General features: G+C 31.0%; 1 long non-coding RNA gene across 1 annotated transcript; it reads left to right on the top strand.

Annotated features, from left to right (window-relative positions):
- Positions 1 to 335: 335 nt before the first annotated feature.
- Positions 336 to 20,849, top strand: LOC118187571 (uncharacterized). Its single transcript, XR_015040589.1, has 2 exons — positions 336 to 9,825; positions 20,499 to 20,849. It is a non-coding gene; the product is annotated as an uncharacterized LOC118187571 (long non-coding RNA).
- The last annotated feature ends 3,160 nt before the right edge of the window (positions 20,850 to 24,009 follow it).

Below are 24,009 nucleotides of genomic sequence, written 5' to 3'. Positions count from 1 at the left end.
TAACACATAAAACGTTTAAAAAAGGGCCCTTTGGACGTAATTTAAAATCTTAAATCTTTCAGATTTTTAGATTTTTTACGACTTACGCTTTAAATAAGGAAGGAAAAAGAAAGGGGGAAAAAATAGATGCTGGCATTGGAGTAGAGGATTTTCTTGCCACCGTTTAAATACAACTATATATACTTTACATATAAAAACTCTGAAATTTAATGTAAAGTGAGAATACTAAAATAGTTCAATTTTATCTTAGTTTTTTTTTTTCAATTCTACATTTTGATAATAACATTTTCTTCTTTCTTTCTTTAAAATTTTTGATGCAGGTAATGCTATGAAATTATACCATTGCAATTTTTGAAAGTTTCAAAGAACTGTATATGATATCCAAAGAGAAAACAATTACCCATATAACCTTTTTTGAGGGGTATTATAGATACTTACAGATACTATGCTCAAAGACATATATAGTTAGTTGACTTACATATAGCTATGTTTTATTCTTATTATACTTATGATGAGTAAAATTACAAAACGACGGTTTATTTTTTTAAGTTAAGATTCATACGAAAAATAATTTTATCACTGAAAATTTTCATGCAAAGACAAAATTACGACGAAGGTTAATAAAATAATATTTTGCATCTGCAGTGCGCAGTAATTTTCTCGAATATTCCGCAGTCTTGCGAATCGATTGAACTACCGCATTCGCAATGCGCATTTGCTCTGACGTCATAGATTGCCTTATTGCTACTTTACCTTTGTAAGCATCCGCTGAAGAAAACTTGTGTTTTCAGGAAAGGGAATAAATTTTAATTTCAGTTTTATTATTTAAATAAAACATATAAAGAAAAGAAAAAGAAAGTTGATCTCTAAATCATTATTTTAGATAAAAATGTTGATAGTTATTCTGAAAGGAAAAAATACAATGTATTTTTGGAACTTAATGTCTTAGATTTGCTCAAGAATACAGTGGTAAGTCTAGTTGTATTCAAATATAGGTTATAAATATAGGCTGTAAGTGACTCTCTGCACCAAAATCTCGCTGAATGTGCTCCCTGTTTGTTGTCAGCGGTGGTAAGTATGTATAATGGTAGAGGTAAGTTTGTTTCCGAGTAAGAGACGACTTTGCGAATAAGTAGTGTGGCGTATATTTAATTGATACTTTCTTTCGTTAATACAGGACTCGTGGTGCTAGTAGTGGATGGCAATTGTGCTACGTTTTTAAGTGCAATTAAGAAAGGGAACATTTTTGACCAAGGGGAAAGAGTGGTAAACTAGCAAACTGAAGAAATACCTGATCGTCGGCTGTTGGGTATAAATTTTGAGGGACAATATTATAATTACAGATGATAAACGTTTCGATAGTAATTGCATGTAGTATGATGAGTGGAGTCTTTATTTTTTAAAATTTTGATTCTAAATGTTTTAGTGTATGAGTATATGTGCCGGTGCAAACCGGGAAATTTCTTTTGATTGGAATTTTTCAGACAATTTTGACCAGTAATTGAATGAAGAATAGAAGCATTTCACGATTGGAATGTGATGAGAATGTAAAAAAAAAAAAAAAAATACGTATGTCTTCAACTATATCTAATTTTGTGAAAAAAAATGCGTGTCTATTTCTAATTTTTTTTTTATGTAATCTATTTTATGTAAATCCCGAGCGTAAGCTTGGGTAGATCTGGTTTTTTTGTTTGTTTGTTTGTTTCAGATTGTAGTGCGGTTAAATGAGACTGCGTTTCGAAATTGTGCGGTGGAGAATGCGGTAATGAGTAATAGCCCAGAAATCGTAACATGACATTTTTTATCTACCTGTAAATTAAATATTTGTTACATGAGTGAACCGAATTTGCATAACAATTTCGTTTCATTACAGGATATAAATGGTGTAACCGAAGTGTCGAACGTGTAATATGTAAATTATCTTCCTTTGTTCTACGCACTTTTGCGGGAAGGGATATAGGCATCTAGATTTGTATTAAGCGTGTTATCCGAAAACTATGATTAGTGGCAAAATAAGTATAAATTTTTATTTGTTTAATGAAACAATTATGAAATGAATTTAAACTTTGTTTTAAAAATTGTTTATTTGTTTTAAAAATTGTTTATGACCAGTTTCTGGCGTGTGCAGTTTACCCTGTGCTGTTTCATTTGTTGCAGTGTGCGATGTTGGAGTAAGGTATTGCTGCCGGTATCTATTTTTTTCGTCTTAATATTTATTTTTAAATAAACGTTGCTAAAGCGAGTCTCATTTTTATCTGATTTTTTATTGAATGTTAAATTTTTATTAATTAAAGCGAGTATTTAATGATGTCTTATGTTTGCAGTTATATTTTTCTTGATGCCTTTTTATTAATTTTAACAAAAGTTAAATTTCCATTATTGTTGAAAATATGTGCTTGCAGAAAAACCCGTGTCGTAGTTGAATTAACTATAATTATACTGTAAAGCATCGAATGTTAAAACGTGAAATTATGAGTGCGATGTACTGAGCGTAAGCCCAGCAAAATGTTTTCGTTTCTCTTTTTTGCAGATACTTTTCGACCGTGTAAAGCAATCAAGAAATCAGAATGTTGAAAACTAACCTGTTCGGTGGTAAGCTAAACTTATAAAAAACTTATAAAATTACGATTGTTGAAGAAAAAATTGGGAACTGACAATTGAAAACCAAAGTGAGTTAATATACAGAGGAGTACTTGGAGAAAGACCAACTCTGTCCCATGCATAAAAGTTTTGTTTTGACCGTTTAGAGGACATATTCTTCGTGGTCCTGGGAAAAGACGTTGGCTGACCTGTGGGAGCATATTTCAATTTGCAAATGCTTGGTAAAATTTAAGAATTTTTCATTCTTTACATATTTATCAGATGAAAGAATTAGGTATTATATGAAATATGCTATCGTGAATATTCCAATTAATAATTGGTCACAAAAATTTATTTGTGAAAGTGAAAATGAGTCCTAGCACATTCTAGACCTGCCGATCTTAAAATTTTCCCATTGGGTATTTCAGATCTGCAGTATGAAGGCTAAAAGAATTTGAAGAGCTTTCCATTTCTTGTGATAAATCAAAGGTTATAAAATTAGGTTTTTGATTTTCAGGTGAAAGAAACTAGTTTCTTAAAGAAAAAGTATTATTGAAAAAAATTGAGCTGTAAGGTGGCTGTTTATGCATATTCTAGTACTTGCAGAGGTCTAATTTTCCCCATTTGGTAATTTTCATGTTTTTCATCAAGTATTGACAAAATTTTTGATTTTTTTTGTAAGAATTATAAGATATAAGAAGTGCTAATAAATACTGTAATTATCTTTAACTGTGTAGCATCGATTTTTTTTTGGTGTAAAATTAAGATATACTGGGCAAAGCCCAGGGAAATGTTTTCGTTTTTCTTTTTTTTTCCAGACATCTTTCGACTGAAAATCACAATGAAGGTGGTCAGAATGTTGAAACTATAAACTGCCCCGTTTCGTGGTAAGATTGACTTGATCATATTGGATGGAACACGGAAACTGGCAATTAAAAAACAAAGTTTGTTAGCTTGTTTTGATTCGTTTTTTTAAGTTTAGATGCTTGAATTACTTAACGTACGTTAGCCATTTTTTTAACGCTGTTGAATAGGAATGAATACAGCAAGTCGCAATAAGAGGCGTACTTGGATCGACTCCGACTCTTGTCTGTTATTGACTGGTTAGAAGACATATTCCTGGTTGTTCTGGAAAATGACACTGGCTGCTGAGCTGTAGGAGCATATCTTAATTTTCAAATGTTTGGTAAAATCTTGGAATTTTTTCTTCCTATAGTTACCAGAGTAAAAGAATGAAATATTAATCTAAATTTTTATATGGAATATTCAGTAACTAAAATATATTATAAAAAATTTTTTTAAAGGGGAAAATATGAAGATTTTCGTTTCTGAAAGGCAAATAATTAAAAAAATGGTTCTAGCTGAAAAAAAATGGTCTTAGCTGTGAAAGCACATTCTAATTACCTGCTGATATCAAAGTTTTCCCCCTAGTTAGGATTTTTTGCTGTGAAAGCACATTTTAATATACCTGCTGATATCAAAAGTTTTCCCCCTAGTTCGGATTTTTTTTTTGTCAGCAGTAGTATGGAAGCTAAAACAATCTGCAAAGCTTTCAAGATGTTAAATATTAATTTTAGCAATTGCGAATTTCGGGGGAGCTTCATAAATATTGGAAAAAAAAAAGCTAAGTTGCCTGCTTAAGTACTTTCTTATACTTGCAGATATCAAATTTGTCCCGGTAGGGATTTTTGATCTGAATTGAGCATTGGCAGAACTTCTGATTTTTTGTAAGAATTGTGAGGTATGGGAGTGTTAATACTGTAATTATTTTATACTGTGTTACATCGAAGATTTTTCATGTGAAATTAAGAGTGCGATATACCTGAGAACAGCCCAGGAAAATGTGTTTTTTTTTTTTTTTCCAGACGCCTATCGACTGTGTAAAGCATAATCAAGAATGGTCAAAAAGTTGGAAAAATAAAACTACCCCATTAGGTGGTAAGATTAACTTGATGATATTGAAGGAAAAGAAAATCGGGAATCGACAAAGTTTGTTAGCTTGTATTCATTCATTTTATTTTAAATCATTTAGATAGTTATCATTTAGATGCCAAGTTACCAAAATTTTTAACACTGTTGAATAGGAACATCAGTTAGCAAGTTTTCTACAGACACACGGGTAATGCGAGAGGGACCAACTCGGTCTTTTGTTATGACTGTTAGAAGACGTACTGCTGGTGGTCATCGGAAATGAAATTGGCTGTTAAACTGTAGGAGCATATCTTAAATTTCAAATGTGTGGTAAAATTTTGGAATTTTTATTCTTTCTAAAGTTAATCGGAGTAAAATTTATAATACTTGTGAATATTCAATTACTAATAGATCTTGCAAATACTAATAGATCTTGCAAAATAACTCATCTTTTAAAGTAAAAAAAAAGTAAAAAAATATGTAGATCTTAATTTTCTTAAAAGAAATTGATTATTTAAAGAATTAAGCTATGTAAGCACATTCTAGCATACCTGCAGATCTCAAATTTTCTTACCAGTTATGTTTTTTTATCTGCAGTTGTATGAAGGCTAGGAAGAGTTTGCAAAGCTTTTCACATTTTTTTTGCATGTGAAGGTATAGGAATGTGAATTGAGCAGTTGCATATTTTCTTCTGAATGCTTAGAAGTAAAAAATTTGTTTTTAAAATTGCTAAAATTTGGCAGGATTCTTGTCATTTTATATTCTAAGGATATTGAATTTTAATTAATGCTCTTAATAATAAAAATTCATTTGTAATATGAATGTTTTGCACAATTAACTGAGGTGTGCCTAAAAATAACTAGACTATGTAAATGTTTTTATTAAAGTAGTTAAACTAAACTATATTTAAGTGTTAAAAATGGGATATACTGGGCTTGGCCCAGTCGAAATGTCTTCCTCTTTCTTTTCAGATTTTGTTTTTGGAAAAATGTGTTCTTTTGGCCATGGGAGATGGTAGATTTCTACAGTAAAAGTTAGTCTGAAGCAAATAACAGAATGTGAAGTTAGCTTGTTTTAATAAATTTTCCTATTAGTTTCTAAAGAAGAATAATTTTTATTTTTAGTTTGATTAAAACTTGCATACATTTAGCAGCCAAATTTTTTATGTTATTCAACAGGCTCTGTATTTCCCAAGGTACATCCCACGAGTGATAAAATTGCATTCCTTTTTCTCTTCTGCCTCTTTGAATTCTGGAGACAAAATGCCCTACTTTCTCAGCAGGGAAATGTTCTCGATTGTCCTGTCTGCTTTTACATTTAGAAGAGTTATCCCAACAAGTTGTCAGCTGTTGCAGGAAATCAAATCTCTTAAACCCAAGAAACATGCCCTGTTGCAGGAAATCGAATCTCTTAAACCCAAGAAATATGTGCCATGAGCTGTTTGTTGACTGTGAGAGCTATGTTGACAACTGTAACTCCATTAGTACAAATAAGTGAAAAGCAATCTCGTTTAGAAGTAGCTGAAGGTTACAATTATATGTTTGTATTGAATTTAAAGTAATTAATTATTAACTTAACAGATTTTGTGCTAAAATAAAATTTGAAGACTACCTTATTTAGAAAAGACCTGTGTATAAGAGAGCTATGTTGACAACTGTAGATCCTTAGTACAAATAAGTGAAAAGCAGTATTAGCTGGAGGTAACAATTATGTGTTTGTATTAAAAAATTTTAAGTAATTATTAATTTACTTGACAGATTTTGTGCTAAAATCTAATTTGAAGACTACCTTATTTAGAAAAGAGAGTTTTAACAGTTTAAAGTTTAAAACAATACCTGTTCAAGAACAGTCAATTTGTTTATACCTATTTAAGAACAGTCAATTTGTTAAATAGGTTTAAATGTCTTATGTAGTAAGATGAAAAAAAAAAGTGCTATTAGTATGAGAACTGCATACACTAGTTTGAAACAGGAAAGCTGCTTCAGTGTATGAATAATAAAAAAAAAGTTGTTTCAGTTATTTGCAGTTAATGCATGGATTATAACAAGTTGTTTTAATTATTTGCTAAATTTTAAAATTGTAGGCATTGGTTGCATCATAATGGAAGAATTAAAAAAAATAGTTTTGATAAAGAAGCTGATACTTTCATAACTGAAATTTAATTTTTATCTTGATGCTTCCTCTGTAGTACAGTATTTTGAACAGAAATTCTGTTTACTGAAATCAATCGGGACAACCTGAAATATTTCTGATGTTAATCACTTAAATCTAGTTGAAGGAAATATATTTTCTTTAAATATATATGAAAATAGCACTTTTATAAGAAAGCAAATTGAATGTTCAAATTCCGGAAAGAAATAGCTTAAGTTATGCCTATAAAAAAAGTATTGAGTTAATAGATGTTTTTAAAATTGATTGCAGAAATGAGATGGTTTGGTTTTTTCAGGGGAATCTTAACACCAGTAAGAAAAGCATAACTTAAAAAGTTCTATTTCTGGAAGAGTGAAAGGTCTTGCATTTAACTGAATAAAATTTTTAGTTAACTAAAATTTTTAATCAAGTTAAAACAACATGGAGTCTAATAAGTGTGCTTTATCTATTAGTGTCTTTTCTTTTCATTGGTAGTATCTGTAGATAAGTTATTTGACCCATCTGGATCTTAGGAGCTGTGTTATTTCCTATTTTTCAAATGTGTCCCTATTTGCAAGTTTAGTGAAAATTCGCTCCAGAACTCCCACTGCAACAGTAACGTGATAGATGTGTGGTAAAACTATTAGTATATTCTGCACAATTGCCTCTCCACAACAGAATTTAAATACACAGGACTAATGGACTAAATCATGTGTGTGAAGTTGAATGATGTTATAATTGGATTTTAACTATAATTGTATGAAATAATTCATATGTAAAATATTTTGCTAATCTGTGAAATAAACTAGGCACTGATAAATTCAATTCTTGCATTATGTAAAATACATATATGAAAAATGTGTTAATAAAGATACTAAAATGTCCATTTACTGTCTTGGTTTGAATAATTTGAGCTTGAATTGAGCCCTCCTCTTAGAAAAGAAGTGCTAGAAAAGGTAGGTGAATATTTTTAATATAAATATAGAGAAGAATTTGGTGTGGAGATAATTGTCCCTGTAAAAAAAAAAAAAAATACGTAGATTAACAGGTTAAAGGAATGTGATAAATGTAACTAATAAAAAATATGACTTATTTGATTTCAATTGAAAACTTGTAAAAGGTAATAAGATGCTAAACAAATAGTTCTTTAAATTTCATGTTAAAAAACAATTTGAATTTCATGTTAATTCAATCATGAATGATTGAATTAAACTAATAAAATTGACTGAATTATTTAAAAACGACTAATTTAAAACCTTAAATAATTTCATTTAAACCAATAAAAATTGACTAAAATATGAATATTTAAAACCTAAATAAATATAAAAACGTATTCATAGGGCATGTGACTTTTCAAGGCTACTTTTTTAGCTCCTGTTGTATTGTGTGTCGGATGGAAATTACTGTAAACATGTAATTAAAATGGCTTCGAAGATGAGAAAGTCAAATTTACTGTATAACTGAAATCTGTTACCTATTGCCAAAGCAGTGACATTAGTAATAGGTAGTGCCAAAAACAGTGTTATAATTTCTAAGAGAAAAAACTGTCATTCAAGATGAGTGAGGTATGTTTTCAAAAAAGTGCACTAATGGAATGAGTTTTTTTGTAAATATAGTGTTGAAAAGTGTAAAATTTGAATTTACAAGTGTGAAACTAATGGGAGGGTGAAAAATGGTTACTGTGTGTTGACCCCTAAAAACGTTAAGCATCAAAATTCCTCGAAATGTGTTAGAAATTAGTGTTCCAAATAAAACTGCATTTAGTAGCTTGCAATGTATTGAAAACGAAACCAGAGTTTACTACCTTGCACTCAGAATTCCTGAAATGAAAAATAAAAGTCCTTAAACTGCTTTGATTTAAAATTTACCCCGTAACTAAAATGAAACTGTGTTGTGTAAAAGAGAGAAGTATATCTAGGAGATTCTCTGTTTAAAACTTGTGTTCCTGTGAATTGCAAAATTAGAGTTTACGTAGAGATAATGTCTGACCTATCTGCATTGAAATAATGGTAGAAGGTTCGTGTTGCGTTTTATAGGTAGACCTTTAACCGAAAAGTGTTTCCAATACCCAAAAGAGCAGTTCCAGAAAAACGTTAAAAAATTACTATAGTATTTCTGTACTGAAAGTGCGTTTAACATTTGGTATTAAATTTGTGAAAAATATCCTTTTAGAAATAACTCAAAAAACGAAAATTGATATGAAAATAAATTGACTTATGACTTACTTTTTTCTGGTCATTAACTACTAAAGAGTTTTTGCCAGTAGATCGCATTAAAGTGCACTAGGCAAAGATATTTTCAAATAAATGGTACTAGGGAAGTACCAACACCCGTGGGCGAAGAAAATTCAGCTGCGTGAGCAGGCATATCTTAATACTTACGAAAGTAGGCGTTTATCATAAAAATTGTGCAGTGGTAAGTAAGCAATGGCATTAAATTGAAGCATGTAGGCAGGCTCAGTGAGTTGTATGGCAAATGCAGGTGGTGAGCTCTATATGAAAATAAATTAAAAAACGAAAATTGATATGAGTGTCCTGTACAGAGAAGTAATACTAGCGAAATTGTGAAATGAAGAATTGGTCATGATAATTTTGTGTGTGAAATAGTGGTTATTCCCCTCGTTTAAACCACCCCCTTAACTAAGATTTAAATTAGAGGAATTAATTAGTTGTACTGTGTACAGCAGAAAAAAGTAAATGTATGTTGTCCTCAGAAATAAAATTAAATATTTAGAATTAAGCGTATGAAATTGTTTAACAAAACAGTTTGGTGTTTAAGGTAGCGGAATGGTTAATAGTTTTTAAAGAACGATAATAGTTTTACATATTATGAAACGATAAGTTGACTGGTGTAGCAGTGACACCATTATATTATGAGATTTACCTGGTAAAGAAATTTGCACGCTGTAAGATCTGTATTCCGTAAGCTATATTAGCTGTCGATTTGATATTCGAATCATGCATAGAGGTATTTACCCTGAAGACGGTGATGTGTGACAACTAGAATGTATCTTCTGAACATAATAGCCAATTTACCCGAGCTGTGTCCTTGCAAAAATACGTAAAATATTGGAAGTCGGTAGATATTAAACTGAGTGACCCATCTTAAATGAGGTACGGTAAAAAAAACATTCCTACTGAAAGCAGTTAGGTAGATCGTGGTATTGAAAGTGTCTGTAAAAAAACGATGTGAAAAAGTGAAAAGGTTGACTCCGCAGAACAAAGCAAATGTAATTTTTGAAATTGTTTTAAGAGAGTAAGGCACTGTTTACGTGGCATTCCAAAATAATTCTTAATTTAAAGTTTTTTAGAAAATAAGTCTCAATTAAAGGGTGTGTCATTTCTGAAGCGAAGGATAATGTGGTATTAAAAGTGTGAAATGTTTTTACTCTGAAAAGCAAAAGTAGTGTTGAAAAGTGTAAAATTTGAATTCACAAGTGTGAAACTAATGAGACTTACGAGTTATGTAATAGTGAGAGGGTGAAAAATGGTTACTGTGTGTTGCCCCCTAAAATCGCTTAGCATCAAAATTCCTCGAAATGTGTTAGAAATTAGTTTTTAAAATAAAACTGCATTTAGTAGCTTGCAATGTAGTGAAAACGAAACCAGAGTGTATCTCTTTGCTCTGAATGAAGAAAAATTCCTATAGAGAAAAATAAACTGCTTCGATTTAAAATTTACCCCATAACTAAAATGAACCTGTGTAGTGTAAAGGAGAGAAGTAAATCTAGGAGGTTCTCTATTTAAAACTTAAGAAGAAAATTTATTTTAAGCAAACCAAATAGAAAACTGCACAGTTAAGAATAAAAGTTGACCGATTGTATAAGTAGAGATTTTAAAGCCCCTCATTTTTGCTAGAGTATTAATGATGGTCCTCCCTTACTTTAATAATCATGAATTTAGTGAAAAAATTGCAGCAGTGAAGGTGTGAATCTTTTAATTTACCCTAAACCACCATGCAGAGAGTTAGTGTTCCTCTGTTGCTTAGTAAGTTAAACTGTTGTTATTAAGTCTTTGAATGATGAGTGTAATGTGTGACCCTTCGAATTCATCTGAAAATATTTTCCATTGTGTAAAAATGAACCCCTTTTATATTGGCTTGGACAGTGAAGGTTTGACCATTATTTTAGAAGATACTTTTCTGATAACGAATCCCCCCCTGCAGTAAGGTATAAGTTTTCTTGTTATGTGTTCCTGTTGAATTGCAAAATTAGTCGAGTTTACGTAGAGTTAATATCTGACCTATCTGCATTGAAATAATGGTAGAACGTTTGTGTTGCATTTTATAGGTAGACCTTTAATCGAGAAGTGTTTCCAATACCCAAAAGAGCACTTCCAGAAAAACGTTAAAAAATTATTATAGTATTTCGGTACTAAAAGATGTGTTTAACATTTTGGTATTTGTGAAAAAATCCTTTTGAAAATAACAAAAATTGATATGATATGAGTGTCCTGTACAGAGAAACAATACCAGCGAAATAGTGAAATGAAGAAAAGGTCAGGATAATTTTGTGTGAAATTGTGGTTATTCCCCTCGTTTAAAACACCCTCTTAACTAAGATTTAAATTAGAGGAATTAATTAGTTGTACTGTGTACAGAAAAAAAAGTAAACATATATTGTCCTCGGTAATAAAATTAAATATTTAGAATTAAGCGTATGAAAGAAAAGAGTTGTTTAACAAAAAGGTTTGGTGTTTAAGGTAGCGAAATGGTTAATAGAGTTGTTTTTAAAGAATGATAATAGTTCTACATATTATGAAAAGATGAGAAGTTGACTGGTGTAGCAGTGACAACATTGAAGGTGTGACCATTATATTATGAGATTTACCTGGTAAAGAAAACTGCACGCTGTAAGATTTGTATTCCGTAAGCTATGTTAGCTGTCAAATTAATATTCGAACCATGCATAGAGATATTATTTACCCTGAAGGCTGTGATGTGTGTGACCCCTAGAATGTATCTTCTGAACATAATAGCCAATTTACCCGAGCTGTGTCCTTGCAAAAATACGTAAAATATTGGAAGTCGCTAGAGATTGAACTGAGTGACCCATCTTAAATGAGGTATGGTAAAAATAAATATTCGTACTGAAAGCAGTCAGGTAGAATGTGGTATTAAAAGTGTCTGTGTAAAAAAAAAAAACTGTCAAAAAGTGAAAAGGTTGACTCGGCAGAACAGCAAATGTAATTTTTGAAATTGTTTTAAGAGAGTAAAGCACTGTTTATGTGGCATTCTAAAATAATTGTTAATTTAGAGATTTTAAAAAATAAGTGTCTAAAATAAAGGGTGTGTCATTTCTATACCGAAGGATAATGTGGTATTAAAAGTGTAAAATGTTTTTCCTCTCAAAAGCAAAAGTAGTGTTCAAAAGTGTAAAATTTGAATTCACAAGTGTGAAACTAACGAGATTTACCAGTTATGTAATAGTGAGAGGGTGAAAAATGGTTACTGTGTGTTGCCCCCTAAAATCGCTTAGCATCAAAATTCCTCGAAATGTGTTAGAAATTAAAAGTAAACTGCTTTGATTTAAAATTTACCCCATAACTAAAATGAAACTGTGTTTGTGTAAAGGAGAGAAGTAAATCTAGGAGGTTCTGTATTTAAAACTTAAAATTTATTGTAAGCAAACAAAATAGAAAACTGCACAGTTAAAAATAAAAGTTGACCGATTGTATAAGTAGAGATTTTAAAGCTCCTCATTTTTGCTAGAGTATTAATGATGGTCCTCCCTTACGTTAATAATCATGAATTTAGTGAAAAAATTGCAGCAGTGAAGGTGTCTCTTTTAATTTATCCTAAACCACCATGCAGAGAGTAAGTGTTCCTCTATTGCTTATGTGTTCCTGTGAATTGCAAAATTTAGTAGAGTTTTTTATGTAGAAATAATGTGTGACCTATCTGCATTGAAATAATGGTAGAAGGTTCGTGTTGCATTTTATACGTAGACCTTTAATGGAGAAGTGTTTCCAATACGCAAAAGACCACAAGGAAGAGGTTAAAAAATAACTATAGTATTTCGGTACTGAAAGATGTGTTTAACATTTGGTATTAAATTTGTGAAAAATATCCTTTTGAAAATAACTCAAAAAAACGAAAATTGATATGAGTGTTCTGTACAGAGAAGTTAATACTAGCGAAATTTTGAAATGAAGAAAAGGTTGTGATAATTTTGTGTGTGAAATTGTGGTTATTCCCCTCGTTTAAAACACCCTCTTAACTAAGATTTAAATTAGAGGAATTAATTAGTTGTACTGTGTACAGAAAAAAAAGTAAACGTATATTGTCCTCGGTAATAAAATTAAATATTTAGAATTAAGCGTATGAAAGAAAAGAGTTGTTTAACAAAAAGGTTTGGTGTTTAAGGTAGCGAAATGGTTAATAGAGTTGTTTTTAAAGAATGATAATAGTTCTACATATTATGAAAAGATGAGAAGTTGACTGGTGTAGCAGTGACAACATTGAAGGTGTGACCATTATATTATGAGATTTACCTGGTAAAGAAAACTGCACGCTGTAAGATTTGTATTCCGTAAGCTATGTTAGCTGTCGATTTAATATTCGAACCATGCATAGAGATATTATTTACCCTGAAGGCTGTGATGTGTGTGACCCCTAGAATGTATCTTCTGAACATAATAGCCAATTTACCCGAGCTGTGTCCTTGCAAAAATACGTAAAATATTGGAAGTCGCTAGAGATTGAACTGAGTGACCCATCTTAAATGAGGTATGGTAAAAATAAATATTCGTACTGAAAGCAGTCAGGTAGAATGTGGTATTAAAAGTGTCTGTGTAAAAAAAAAAAACTATGTCAAAAAGTGAAAAGGTTGACTCGGCAGAACAGCAAATGTAATTTTTGAAATTGTTTTAAGAGAGTAAAGCACTGTTTATGTGGCATTCTAAAATAATTGTTAATTTAGAGATTTTAAAAAATAAGTGTCTAAAATAAAGGGTGTGTCATTTCTATACCGAAGGATAATGTGGTATTAAAAGTGTAAAATGTTTTTCCTCTCAAAAGCAAAAGTAGTGTTCAAAAGTGTAAAATTTGAATTCACAAGTGTGAAACTGAGATCCAGTTATGTAATAGTGAGAGGGTGAAAAATGGTTACTGTGTGTTGCCCCCTAAAATCGCTTAGCATCAAAATTCCTCGAAATGTGTTAGAAATTAAAAATTAACTGCTTTGATTTAAAATTTACCCCATAACTAAAATGAAACTTGTGTTGTGTAAAGGAGAGAAGTAAATCTAGGAGGTTCTGTATTTAAAACTTAAAATTTATTGTAAGCAAACAAAATAGAAAACAGCACAGTTAAAAATAAAAGTTGACCGATTGTATATGTAGATTTTAAAGCCCCTCATTATTGCTAGAGTATTAATGATGGTCCTCCCATATGTTAATAATCATGAATTTAGTGAAAAAATTGCAGCAGTGAAGGTGTGAATCTTTTAATTTACCCTAAACCACCATGCAGAGAGTTAGTGTTCCTCCATTGCTTAGTAAGTTAAACTGATATTAAGTCTTTGAATCATGAGTAAGAAGTATTATTTACTTTAAATACTGTAATGTGTGACCCTTCGATTTCATCTGAAAATGTTTTCCATTGTGTAAAAATGAACCCCTTTTATGTTGGCCTGGACAGTAAGGTTTGACCATTGTTTTAGAAGATACTTTTCTGATAACGAATCTCCCCCTGCAGCAAGGTATAAGTTTTCTTGTTATGTGTTCCTGTTGAATTGCAAAATTAGTAGAGTTTACGTAGAGTTAATATCTGACCTATCTCCATTGAAATAATGGTAGAAGGTTCGTGTTTCATTTTATAGGCAGACATTTAATAGAGAAGTGTTTCCAATACCCAAAAGGGCAGTTCCAGAAAAACGTTAAAAAATTAATATAGTATTTCGGTACTGAAAGATGTGTTTAACATTTGATACTAAATTTGTGAAAAATATCCTTTTGAAAATAACTAGAAAAACGAAAATTGATATGAAAATAAATCAAAAAACGAAAATTGATATGAGTGTCCTGTACAGAGAAGTAATACTAGCGAAATTGTGAAATAAAGAAATGGTCGTGATAATGTTGTGTGTGAAATTGTGGTTATTCCCCTCGTTTAAACCACCCCCTTAACTAAGATTTAAATTAGAGGAATTAATTAGTTGTACTGTGTACAGTAGAAAAAAGTAAATGTATGTTCTCCTCAGTTTTAAAATTCCTCAGTTTTAAAATTAAATATTTAGAATTAAGCCTATGAAAGAAAAGAGTTGTTTAACAAAACAGTTTGGTGTTTAAGGTAGCGAAATGGTTAATAGTTGTTTTTCAAGAATGATAATGGTTTTACATATTATGAAAAGATAAGAAGTTGACTGGTGTAGCAGTGATAACATTGAAGGTGTGACCATTATATTATGAGATTTACCTGGTAAAGAAATGTCAACGCTGCAAGATTTGTATTCCGTAAGCTATATTAGCTGTCAATTTCATATTGGAACAATGTATAGAGGTATAACTTACCCTGAAGACTACGTGTGACCCCTAGAATTTATCTTTCTGAACATCATAGCCAATTTACCCGAGCTGTGTCCTTGCAAAAATACGTAAAATATTGGAAGTCGCTAGAGATTAAACTGAGTGACCCATCTTAAATGAGGTATGGTAAAAATAAATATTCGTACTGAAAGCAGTTAGGTAGAATGTGGTATTAAAAGTGTCTGTGTAAAAAAACTATGTCAAAAAGTGAAAAGGTTGACTCGGCAGAACAGCAAATGTAATTTTTGAAATTGTTTTAAGAGAGTAAAGCACTGTTTATGTGGCATTCTAAAATAATTGTTAATTTAGAGATTTTAAAAAATAAGTGTTTAAAATAAAGGGTGTGTCATTTCTATACCGAAGGATAATGTGGTATTAAAAGTGTAAAATGTTTTTCCTCTCAAAAGCAAAAGTAGTGTTCAAAAGTGTAAAATTTGAATTCACAAGTGTGAAACTAACGAGATTTACCAGTTATGTAATAGTGAGAGGGTGAAAAATGGTTACTGTGTGTTGCCCCCTAAAATCGCTTAGCATCAAAATTCCTCGAAATGTGTTAGAAATTAAAAATAAACTGCTTTGATTTAAAATTTACCCCATAACTAAAATGAAACTGTGTTTGTGTAAAGGAGAGAAGTAAATCTAGGAGGTTCTGTATTTAAAACTTAAAATTTATTGTAAGCAAACAAAATAGAAAACTGCACAGTTAAAAGTTGACCGATTGTATAAGTAGAGATTTTAAAGCTCCTCATTTTTGCTAGAGTATTAATGATGGTCCTCCCTTACGTTAATAATCATGAATTTAGTGAAAAAATTGCAGCAGTGAAGGTGTCTCTTTTAATTTATCCTAAACCACCATGCAGAGAGTAAGTGTTCCTCTATTGCTTATGTGTTCCTGTGAATTGCAAAATTTAAATAATGTGTGACCTATCTGCATTGAAATAATGGTAGAAGGTTCGTGTTGCATTTTATACGTAGACCTTTAATGGAGAAGTGTTTCCAATACGCAAAAGACCACAAGGAAGAGGTTAAAAAATAACTATAGTATTTCGGTACTGAAAGATGTGTTTAACATTTGGTATTAAATTTGTGAAAAATATCCTTTTGAAAATAACTCAAAAAAACGAAAATTGATATGAGTGTTCTGTACAGAGAAGTTAATACTAGCGAAATTTTGAAATGAAGAAAAGGTTGTGATAATTTTGTGTGTGAAATTGTGGTTATTCCCCTCGTATAAACCACCCCCTTAACTAAGATTTAATTTAGAGGAATTAATTAGTTGTACTGTGTACAGCAGAAAAAAGAAAACGTATGTATGTTGTCCTCAGTTTTAAAATTAAATATTTAGAATTAAGCGTATGAAAGAAAAGAGTTGTTTAACAAAAGAGTTTGGTGTTTAAGGTAGCGAAATGTTTAATAGAGTTGTTTTTAAAGAACGATAATAGTTCTACATATTATGAAAAGATGAGAAGTTGACTGGTGTAGCAGTGACAACATTGAAGGTGTGACCATTATATTATGAGATTTACCTGGTAAAGAAACCTGCACGCTGTAAGATTTGTATTCCGTAAGCTATATTAGCTGTCGATTTGATATTCGAACCATGCATAGAGATATTATTTACCCTGAAGGCTCTGATGTGTGTGACCCCTAGAATGTATCTTCTGAACATAATAGCCAATTTACCCGAGCTATGTCCTTGGAAAAATACGTAAAGTATTGGAAGTCTGTAGAGATTAAACTGAGTGACCCATCTTAAATGAGGTATGGTAAAAATAAATATTCGTACTTAAAGCAGTCAGATAGAGTGTGGTATTAAAAGTGTCTGTGTAAAAAAACTGTGTCAAAAAGTGAAAAGGTTGACTCCGCAGAACAAAGCAAATGTAATTTTTGAAATTGTTTTAAGAGAGTAAAGCACTGTTTACGTGGCATTCCAAAATAATTCTTCATTTAGAGTTTTTTAGAAAATAAGTCTCTAAATTAAAGGGTGTGTCATTTCTGTACTGAAGGATAATGTGGTATTAAAAGTGTGAAATGTTTTTACTCTGAAAAGCAAAAGTAGTGTTAAAAAGTGTAAAATTTGATTTCACAAGTGTGAAACTAATGAGACTTACGAGTTATGTAATAGTGAGAGGGTGAAAAATTGTTACTGTGTGTTGCCCCCTAAAATCGCTTAGCATCAAAATTCCTCGAAATGTGTTAGAAATTAGTTTTTAAAATAAAACTGCATTTAGTAGCTTGCAATGTAGTGAAAACGAAACCAGAGTGTATCTCTTTGCTCTGAATAAAGAAAAATTCCTATCGTGAAAAATAAACTGCTTCGATTTAAAATTTACCCCATAACTAAAATGAACCTGTGTTGTGTAAAGGACAGAAGTAAATCTAGGAGGTTCTCTATTTAAAATTTAAGAAGAAAATTTATTTTAAGCAAACCAAATGGAAAACTGCACAGTTAAGAATAAAAGTTGACCGATTGTATAAGTAGAGATTTTAAAGCCCCTCATTTTTGCTAGAGTATTAATGATGGTCCTCCCATATGTTAATAATAATGAATTTAGTGAAAAAATTGCAGCAGTGGAGGTGTGAATCTTTTAATTTATCCTAAACCACCATGCAGAGAGTAAGTGGTCCTCTGTTGCTTAGTAAGTTAAACTGTTGTTATTAAGTCTTTGAATGATGAGTAAGAAGTATTATTTACTTTAAATACTGTAATGTGTGACCCTTCGAATTCATCTGAAAATATTTTCCATTGTGTAAAAATGAACCCCTTTTATATTGGCTTGGACAGTGAAGGTTTGACCATTATTTTATTAGAAGATACTTTTCTGATAACGAATCCCCCCCTGCAGTAAGGTATAAGTTTTCTTGTTATGTGTTCCTGTTGAATTGCAAAATTAGTCGAGTTTACGTAGAGTTAATATCTGACCTATCTGCATTGAAATAATGGTAGAACGTTTGTGTTGCATTTTATAGGTAGACCTTTAATCGAGAAGTGTTTCCAATACCCAAAAGAGCACTTCCAGAAAAACGTTAAAAAATTATTATAGTATTTCGGTACTAAAAGATGTGTTTAACATTTTGGTATTTGTGAAAAAATCCTTTTGAAAATAACAAAAATTGATATGATATGAGTGTCCTGTACAGAGAAACAATACCAGCGAAATAGTGAAATGAAGAAAAGGTCAGGATAATTTTGTGTGAAATTGTGGTTATTCCCCTCGTTTAAAACACCCCCTTAACTAAGATTTAAATTAGAGGAATTAATTAGTTGTACTGTGTACAGAAAAAAAAGTAAACGTATATTGTCCTCGGTAATAAAATTAAATATTTAGAATTAAGCGTATGAAAGAAAAGAGTTGTTTAACAAAAAGGTTTGGTGTTTAAGGTAGCGAAATGGTTAAGAGTTGTTTTTAAAGAACGATAATAGTTCTACATATTATGAAAAGATGAGAAGTTGACTGGTGTAGCAGTGACAACATTGAAGGTGTGACCATTATATTATGAGATTTACCTGGTAAAGAAAACTGCACGCTGTAAGATTTGTATTCCGTAAGCTATGTTAGCTGTCGATTTGATATTCGAACCATGCATAGAGATATTATTTACCCTGAAGGCTGTGATGTGTGTGACCCCTAGAATGTATCTTTCTGAACATAATAGCCAATTTACCCGAGCTGTGTCCTTGCAAAAATACGTAAAATATTGGAACTCTCTAGAGATTAAACTGGTTGACCCATCTTAAATGAGGTATGGTTAAAATAAATATTCGTACAAAGAAATTAGGGAATTCAAAAGCAATTGGCATTTGTGTAATGTATGGCATATTGAGCGTGGTATTAAAAGTTTCTGTGTAAAAAAACTGTGTCAAAAAGTGAAAAGGTTGACTCGGCAGAACAAAGCAAATGTAATTTTTTAAATTGTTTTAAGAGTTAAAAAGGCACTGTAAGAGAGTAAATAAAACTGCATTTAGTAGTTTGCAATGTATTGAAAACGAAACCAGAGTTTATCACCTTGCACTGAATGAAGAAAAATTCCTGTAGTGAAAAATAAACTGCTTCGATTTAAAATTTACCCCATAACTAAAATGAAAATGTGTTGTGTAAAGGAGAGAAGTAAATCTAGGAGGTTCTATATTTAAAACTTAAAATTTATTTTAAGCAAACAAAATAGAAAACTGCACAGTTAAAAATAAAAGTTGACCGATTGTATAAGTAGAGATTTTAAAGCCCCTCATTTTTGCTAGAGTATTAATGATGGTCCTCCCATACGTTAATAATCATGAATTTAGTGAAAAAATTGCAGCAGTGAAGGTGTCTCTTTTAATTTATCCTAAACCACCATGCAGAGAGTAAGTGTTCCTCTATTGCTTATGTGTTCCTGTGAATTGCAAAATTTAGTAGAGTTTTTTATGTAGAAATAATGTGTGACCTATCTGCATTGAAATAATGGTAGAAGGTTCGTGTTGCATTTTATACGTAGACCTTTAATGGAGAAGTGTTTCCAATACGCAAAAGACCACAAGGAAGAGGTTAAAAAATAACTATAGTATTTCGGTACTGAAAGATGTGTTTAACATTTGGTATTAAACTTGTGAAAAATATCCTTTTGAAAATAACTCAAAAAAACGAAAATTGATATGAGTGTTCTGTACAGAGAAGTTAATACTAGCGAAATTTTGAAATGAAGAAAAGGTTATGATAATTTTGTGTGTGAAATTGTGGTTATTCCCCTCGTATAAACCACCCCCTTAACTAAGATTTAATTTAGAGGAATTAATTAGTTGTACTGTGTACAGCAGAAAAAAGAAAACGTATGTTGTCCTCAGTTTTAAAATTAAATATTTAGAATTAAGCGTATGAAAGAAAAGAGTTGTTTAACAAAACAGTTTGGTGTTTAAGGTAGCGAAATGTTTAATAGAGTTGTTTTTAAAGAACGATAATAGTTCTACATATTATGAAAAGATGAGAAGTTGTCTGGTGTAGCAGTGACAACATTGAAGGTGTGACCATTATATTATGAGATTTACCTGGTAAAGAAACCTGCACGCTGTAAGATTTGTATTCCGTAAGCTATATTAGCCGTCGATTTGCTATTCGAACCATGCATAGAGATATTATTTACCCTGAAGGCTCTGATGTGTGTGACCCCTAGAATGTATCTTCTGAACATAATAGCCAATTTACCCGAGCTATGTCCTTGGAAAAATACGTAAAGTATTGGAAGTCTGTAGAGATTAAACTGAGTGACCCATCTTAAATGAGGTATGGTAAAAATAAATATTCGTACTTAAAGCAGTCAGATAGAGTGTGGTATTAAAAGTGTCTGTGTAAAAAAACTGTGTCAAAAAGTGAAAAGGTTGACTCCGCAGAACAAAGCAAATGTAATTTTTCAAATTGTTTTAAGAGAGTAAAGCACTGTTTATGTGGCATTCCAAAATAATTCTTCATTTAGAGTTTTTTAGAAAATAAGTCTCTAAATTAAAGGGTGTGTCATTTCTGTACTGAAGGATAATGTGGTATTAAAAGTGTGAAATGTTTTTACTCTGAAAAGCAAAAGTAGTGTTAAAAAGTGTAAAATTTGATTTCACAAGTGTGAAACTAATGAGACTTACGAGTTATGTAATAGTGAGAGGGTGAAAAATGGTTACTGTGTGTTGCCTCCTAAAATCGCTTAGCATCAAAATTCCTCGAAATGTGTTAGAAATTAGTTTTTAAAATAAAACTGCATTTAGTAGCTTGCAATGTAGTGAAAACGAAACCAGAGTGTATCTCTTTGCTCTGAATAAAGAAAAATTCCTATAGTGAAAAATAAACTGCTTCGATTTAAAATTTACCCCATAACTAAAATGAACCTGTGTTGTGTAAAGGAGAGAAGTAAATCTAGGAGGTTCTCTATTTAAAACTTAAGAAGAAAATTTATTTTAAGCAAACCAAATGGAAAACTGCACAGTTAAGAATAAAAGTTGACCGATTGTATAAGTAGAGATTTTAAAGCCCCTCATTTTTGCTAGAGTATTAATGATGGTCCTCCCATATGTTAATAATCATGAATTTAGTGAAAAAATTGCAGCAGTGAAGGTGTGAATCTTTTAATTTATCCTAAACCACCATGCAGAGAGTTAGTGTTCCTCCATTGCTTAGTAAGTTAAACTGATATTAAGTCTTTGAATCATGAGTAAGAAGTATTATTTACTTTAAATACTGTAATGTGTGACCCTTCAATTTCATCTGAAAATATTTTCCATTGTGTAAAAATGAACCCCTTTTATGTTGGCCTGGACAGTGAAGGTTTGACCATTGTTTTAGAAGATATTTTTCTGATAACGAATCTCCCCCTGCAGCAAGGTATAAGTTTTCTTGTTATGTGTTCCTGTTGAATTGCAAAATTATAGTAGAGTTTACGTAGAGTTAATATCTGACCTATCTGCATTGAAATAATGGTAGAAGGTTCGTGTTTCATTTTATAGGCAGACATTTAATCGAGAAGTGTTTCCAATACCCAAAAGGGCAGTTCCAGAAAAACGGTAAAAAATTAATATAGTATTTCGGTACTGAAAGATGTGTTCAACATTTGATACTAAATTTGTGAAAAATATCCTTTTGAAAATAACTAGAAAAACGAAAATTGATATGAAAATAAATCAAAAAACGAAAATATATATGAGTGTCCTGTACAGAGAAGTAATACTAGCGAAATTGTAAAATAAAGAAAAGGTCGTGATAATGTTGTGTGTGAAATTGTGGTTATTACCCTAGTTTAAACCACCCCCTTAACTAAGATTTAAATTAGAGGAATTAATTAGTTGTACTGTGTACAGTAGAAAAAAGTAAACGTATGTTCTCCTCAGATTTAAAATTAAATATTTAGAATTAAGCCTATGAAAGAAAAGAGTTTAACAAAACAGTTTGGTGTTTAATGTAGCGAAATGGTTAATAGAGTTGTTTTTCAAGAATGAATAGTTTTACATATTATGAAAAGATAAGAAGTTGACTGGTGTAGCAGTGATATCATTGAAGGTGTGACCATTATATTATGAGATTTACCTGGTAAAGAAATGTCAACGCTGCAAGATTTGTATTCCGTAAACTATATTAGCTGTCGATTTCATATTGGAACAATGTATAGAGGTGTAACTTACCCTGAAGACTACGTGTGACCCCTAGAATTTATCTTTCTGAACATCATAGCCAATTTACCCGAGCTGTGTCCTTGCAAAAATACGTAAAATATTGGAAGTCGCTAGAGTTTAAACTGAGTGACCCATCTTAAATGAGGTATGGTAAAAATAAATATTCGTACTGAAAGCAGTCTGGTAGAATGTGGTATTAAAAGTGTCTGTGTAAAAAAAACTATGTCAAAAAGTGAAAAGGTTGACTCTGCAGAACAGCAAATGTAATTTTTGAAATTGTTTTAAGAGAGTAAAGCACTGTTTATGTGGCATTCTAAAATAATTGTTAATTTAGAGATTTTAAAAAATAAGTGTCTAAAATAAAGGGTGTGTCATTTCTATACCGAAGGATAATGTGGTATTAAAAGTGTAAAATGTTTTTCCTCTCAAAAGCAAAAGTAGTGTTCAAAAGTGTAAAATTTGAATTCACAAGTGTGAAACTAACGAGATTTACCAGTTATGTAATAGTGAGAGGGTGAAAAATGGTTACTGTGTGTTGCCCCCTAAAATCGCTTAGCATCAAAATTCCTCGAAATGTGTTAGAAATTAAAAATAAACTGCTTTGATTTAAAATTTACCCCATAACTAAAATGAAACTGTGTTTGTGTAAAGGAGAGAAGTAAATCTAGGAGGTTCTGTATTTAAAACTTAAAATTTATTGTAAGCAAACAAAATAGAAAACTGCACAGTTAAAAATAAAAGTTGACCGATTCTATAAGTAGAGATTTTAAAGCTCCTCATTTTTGCTAGAGTATTAATGATGGTCCTCCCATACGTTAATAATCATGAATTTAGTGAAAAAATTGCAGCAGTGAAGGTGTGAATCTTTTAATTTACCCTAAACCACCATGCAGAGAGTTAGTGTTCCTCCATTGCTTAGTAAGTTAAACTGATATTAAGTCTTTGAATCATGAGTAAGAAGTATTATTTACTTTAAATACTGTAATGTGTGACCCTTCAATTTCATCTGAAAATATTTTCCATTGTGTAAAAATGAACCCCTTTTATGTTGGCCTGGACAGTGAAGGTTTGACCATTGTTTTAGAAGATACTTTTCTGATAAGGAATCTCCCCCTGCAACAAGGTATAAGTTTTCTTGTTATGTGTTCCTGTTGAATTGCAAAATTATAGTAGAGTTTACGTAGAGTTAATATCTGACCTATCTGCATTGAAATAATGGTAGAAGGTTCGTGTTTCATTTTATAGGCAGACATTTAATCGAGAAGTGTTTCCAATACCCAAAAGGGCAGTTCCAGAAAAACGTTAAAAAATTAATATAGTATTTCGGTACTGAAAGATGTGTTCAACATTTGATACTAAATTTGTGAAAAATATCCTTTTGAAAATAACTAGAAAAACGAAAATTGATATGAAAATAAATCAAAAAACGAAAATTGATATGAGTGTCCTGTACAGAGAAGTAATACTAGCGAAATTGTAAAATAAAGAAAAGGTCGTGATAATGTTGTGTGTGAAATTGTGGTTATTACCCTAGTTTAAACCACCCCCTTAACTAAGATTTAAATTAGAGGAATTAATTAGTTGTACTGTGTACAGTAGAAAAAAGTAAACGTATGTTCTCCTCAGTTTTAAAATTAAATATTTAGAATTAAGCCTATGAAAGAAAAGAGTTTAACAAAACAGTTTGGTGTTTAATGTAGCGAAATGGTTAATAGAGTTGTTTTTCAAGAATGAATA

The sequence above is a fragment of the Stegodyphus dumicola genome, chromosome 1, assembly GCF_044657685.1.
Source record: "Stegodyphus dumicola isolate Sdum_Otavi_A_Nest chromosome 1, ASM4465768v1".
NCBI classification, from domain to species: Eukaryota; Metazoa; Arthropoda; class Arachnida; order Araneae; family Eresidae; genus Stegodyphus; species Stegodyphus dumicola.
The sequence above is the reverse complement of the archived record's forward strand: the minus strand, read 5'-3'. Positions and strand labels throughout refer to the sequence as shown.